Here is a 4,932-nt window from a genome sequence, read left to right as displayed (position 1 = left end):
GATTGGCGACACCTGTGCAGAAGTGGCCATGGAAGTCTTGACCGGCGCCGCATGCCTCGACCTGGACATGGGCTGCCGCGCTCCTGGACGCCAGCCACCGCGCTCCTTGAGAACCCCTGTACAAGCTGAGTCTCGCTGAGAAGATTCATGGGCTAATTTATAATAGGAAAAGAGTTAAATGCATTAGGGATCCATTAACTTGTGAGGAGGTTTCAATTAGGTCCATCAAAGTGACTTTTTGGGTCCATAAACTTAGTATGTGTATCACTTAGGTCCACAGCTGTTCATCTTGGCTTATCGTGCTGACATGGCATGATGCCGTGGCCATGCAGGCGCGAAAACACGCCAGCTGCAGCCGTGGGTGCACGAGCAGGCGCGCCGCCGTCTTCCTCGTCGCGCTGCTCTGCCACCAGCCGCGGGCGGGTGGCGGAAGGGCAGCAGACCCCGCCGTTCGGGCCGCCGTGGCCGGGAGGAGGACTCACGCCCAGGCGGCCGTCAGGTCGCTGGACGCGTGGCGCAGCCACGAATGGAGACAAGCGGTAGACCACCATGCCGCCGTCCTCCGAAGACACCTCGCGGACGGCATGCTCTCCGCGTCCTCCCATGCCGCCGTCCTCCGAAGACACCTCGCGGACGGCATGCTCTCCACGTCCTCCCACGCCGTCTGCCTCGGCGGTGCCGTCCTCCGAAGACACCTCGCGGACGGCATGCTCTCCGCGTCCTCCCACGCCGTCTGCCTCGGCGGTGCCCAGGAGGCGATGGCGCTGTGGGAGCTCGGCGTGTTCGGCGCCGTCACAGTTGCCAAGAAGCGGTCCCCGCCCCTCGCCGTAGCCGGAAGCGACCACCAACTCCCGTTCCCGGACTCCTCCGTCGACTTCATCTTCGCCGGACGCGCCCTAGACTCCTCCAAACGCCAGGGCGACCTCGCCACCGAGGCGGCACGGATTATGAAGCCGGACGGCCACCTCGTTGTCCTCACGTCCGGCGCCAGCGACGCCTACAGCCTCCGGTCCCTCTAGGCTCTTTTCCCGTCCCTCGGATTACTCCGATCGCGCGAGACCAACGGCCGGGATGGCTCCACCCTCCGGGAGCTGGTCTTCCAGAAGCATGCAGGCATTTCCTCCACCACCACCAGCACGTCTTCCTCCCTCAACGGCAAACAATCCCGCGAGCAACTGCACGTATCGCGACCACCAGCACCGAATCATCGACCTCGCCGAGCCGCTGATCCAAGAAGAGCTGACGAAGCCATGGATCTCGCTGAAGAGGAACATGAAGAGCATCAAGTACCTGCCAGCGCTCGCCGACATCGGCTTCAAGCGCCGGTACGTGTACGTCGACGTGGGCACCCGGAGCCACGGCTCCAGCATCGGCAGCTGCTTCCAAAAGCAGAACCACACCTTCAAGGTCTTCGCCGTTGAGGCCGACCCTGCGTTCCATGCAGAGTACGCCACCAAGAAAGGCGTCACCTTGCTGCCCTACGCCGCCTGGGTCCGGAACGAGACGCTCATGTTCGAGATCAACGGTGGCCCGGCCGGCAAGAAGAAGGGCGCCAACAGTAACGCCAGAAAGCCGAACGGCCGTGGCATGGGCCGCATCAGGACCGCGGCCGGGGCGACCAATGGGGTGTCATCAGGCGAGTTGCGGCGTGTCCCGGTGTTCGACCTCGCCGAGTGGCTGAAGCAGACGGTGTCGGAACAGGACTTTGTGGTGATGAAGATGGACGTGGAGGGCACCGAGTTCGACCTCATCCCGAGGATGCTCGACACCGGGGCGATCTGCCTCGTCGACGAGCTGTTCCTCGAGTGCCATTACAATCGGTGGCAGAGGTGCTGCCCTGGTGAGCGGTCGCCCAAGTACCAGAACACGTATGGCGAGTGCCTAGAGCTGTTCACCTCGCTCAGGGACAGTGGCATCACCTTGGATGGAGAGGAGCCGGAGGGGAAGGCACAGGACCAGTGCCGCGACAGCGAGCGCGTCGTCCGGGAGCCTAGCCGCGCCCGATGCGAGGCGCGCCACGGAGGTGCCGGCGATGAGCGCCGTCAGCGCGGGCGCCGCCAGCCAGTAGAGGCGCAGGGTCAGCGGGTGCGCCGCCGCGCCGAACCGCTTCTCGTGCGCGACGACCGCCGCGGCGGCCAGGTGCGCCGCGCACTGCAGCGCCAGGAACACCGTCTCCAGGGCCTCGCCTCCCCTGTTGACCAGGGAAAGGACCAGCAGCACGTCGTAGAACGCGGCGAGCACACCGGACGCAGCCAGCGCAACGACGAACCCAGCGCCGACCCGAACAACCACGGCCCTGTCCAGCAGCGGCTGCTTGTCTTCACCGTTCAGGGCACCACCGGCGCCATGGCGTCGTCACTGTGTGGAGATGAGCTTGTCGGCGCCGAGGCAGAGCAGCGCGACGAGGAAGACGGCGGCGCGCCTGCTCGCGCACCCACGGCTGCAGCTGGCCTGTTTTCGTGCCTGCATGGTCACGGCATCATGCCATGTCAGCACGAGAAGTCAATGTGGACAGCTGTGGACCTAAGTGATACAAATATTAAGTTTATGGGCCCAAAAAGTCACTTTCAAAGTTGATGGACTTAACTGAAACCTTCTCACAAGTTAATAGATGTCTGATGCATTTAACTCATAGGAAAAAAAGGAAAAAGAGAGAAACCTGAATCCAACGGACCATAGAGAACCAAGTCGATTTCGTTCTCGAAGAGAGGATTATTGGAGAAGGAAGAAAAATCCTAGAAAAAAGGGAAATAGAACGACCTGAATCGAACACATCATGGAGAAGCAAGTCAATTCCGTCCGGACACCAGGAGACCGAGACGGATGTGCCTCGCGTGCAAGGTCCGGCCAGCAGCGACGCCACCGCGGCGGAGGATGGAGCAGGACCTTGTGTAACACCCAAAATTCTACTGTAATTAGCAATTAAATTCTTGCCCTATTTATATATTTTCCAGGTATTTCTAACATAGGCTAAATAATAAATATTGTATAAATAAAATAAACTATAAGTTTAGAAACTTGTTTGTTGCATTCATGCCGAATCATATGGGTTTTGTTTGAGTGTAGGCTAGATGATTGAAATTTGCATTCAAAACTTATTTGAATTTGACTTAAAAGTGAAAATGGAGAAAATAGGATTTGATAAACATTTGATTTGGAAAAAAATAAGAAAGTCACCTTGTGGCCCAACCCAGCCAGCTCCGGCCTTCTTCTCCCTCCTCCTCCCGCGGCCTGCCTTGCCGGGCGCGGCCCACCCAGCGACTGCTCCACGCTGACGCGCTGGCCCGCACCCCGCGCGGCCCAGCTGGCCACCCGCGCGCGCGCACCAACTCGGCGGCCCAGCTGCTGCTTCGCTGCGGCCCGCCTCGTGCGACGGCACGCTGCTGCGGCCTGCTCGGCCTACGCCGCATGCGCTGCTCTCTCGCTGCGCGTTTGGACCCACTCGTCAGCCGCGTCGTCCACCTTCCTTCCCCGGCGCTCCCCTTCCTTCTTTTGCCCGGCCATGGCGCGGCACCGATGGAAAGCCACCGGCGCCCGTTTGGAAGGTGCCGAACCCGCCCTGCTTCCCTTCCTTCCATGCCGCAGCCGCCCACCTATAAAGGCCGAGCCTCCCCTCAGCCCTTCTCCATCCTTGCCCGCTACCGTGAGCTACCGCCGTCGGTGAGAACCCCCCCTCCCGAGCACGAACGGCGACGCCAAGGCCACCCGAAGCACCGCCGGACCTCCCCGCGCCCGTAGGTACTCCCCATTTCGCGTTTTGGCGTTGTTTTGCCCGGTTACACCCTCACCCGCGCACCTCTTCTCTCTCCAGTTCGCGGCCGCCGTCGACGACCAACCTCGGAGCCTTCCCGGACGCCGCGTTCCCCTCCAGACAACTCACGGTGAGCCCCTCCATCTTCCCGTGCCCTCAGACCTTGCTTTGGCGCCCTAGGAAGCCGTAGCCCAAGGTCCAGTCGCACCGGCCATGGCGCCGCCGACCTCTCTTTCTTCCCCAGCGAGCCACCGCACGATTTTCACCCTGCGCCATTGGATCTAGCGTGGATGGCCAGGATTAGGTACCGGTTGGGTTTAAGTGGCCGGTCCACCGTAGACTCGTGGACCCAGCGCACCGTGCCGCGTCAGCGCGCCCACGCCCGCGTGGTGCACCGCGCCCAGTGAACAACCGCCACGTGTTGATGAGTCAGCAGCCTCGGTCAGTCGTCGGGTCAAACCCCAGTCAACCGAGCGCGTTTTGCAGAAAAGCCCCCGCTTTTTCCAGTAATCAACCCGCGGTCCAGTCCAGTTCAAACTAATTTTTATTTAGTCCTATTTTTATTCGTTCAAGCCCCTGAAGTTTCCAGAAATAGTATGCCCGGTCCAGTTTTCATTTAAATTCAGATTTTTAATTATTTTAATTCGAAAATAGGTTAGTTTATTTACGAAATTGCCATTACATCTTATTTCACGCATAACTTTCACGTTTTAAGTCCGATTTGAGTGATTCTTTCGCTCATGTGTTCGTAGAAATGCGTAGAACAGATCTGTAAGCTTTTCAACATATGTTTTAATTGTTTGGTGTACTGTTCTAAAAGAGTTCTATCTTGTATGCATGTAATGATTGGAATGATGCTTGATTGATGATTGGATCACGATTAGAGGGTGAGCCATTCGAGGTGACTAAGGACCCCCAGCAGGATCAGCAGTACTCCCAGGACGACTTTGAGGAAGGCAAGTGTACCAAAGGCCCCTTGTTACCTATGAACTACTACCACTTACATTCATGCATGAGTTTAATTTGAATTGCCTTTAAGGACTTTACCTAGATGATTCTTTGTACCACATATCCTTGATACCTGGGTCTATTGGGTAGGCATTTTGGATAGATGCTGCAGCGCTTAACATGAAGTAATTGTTAAATATATTCAAAGACTATATGCAATGTGATAAAATGGA

The 4,932-nt window shown here is 58.1% G+C and overlaps 1 pseudogene; it reads left to right on the top strand.

Annotated features, from left to right (window-relative positions):
* The first annotated feature begins 326 nt into the window (after positions 1–326).
* On the top strand, positions 327–2,577 carry LOC136523695 (uncharacterized; annotated as a pseudogene).
* Positions 2,578–4,932: the final 2,355 nt, after the last annotated feature.

This window comes from Miscanthus floridulus, chromosome 18 (genome assembly GCF_019320115.1).
Source record: "Miscanthus floridulus cultivar M001 chromosome 18, ASM1932011v1, whole genome shotgun sequence".
In the NCBI taxonomy this organism is placed as follows: Eukaryota; Viridiplantae; Streptophyta; class Magnoliopsida; order Poales; family Poaceae; genus Miscanthus; species Miscanthus floridulus.
This window is presented reverse-complemented; position numbering and strand designations above follow the sequence as displayed.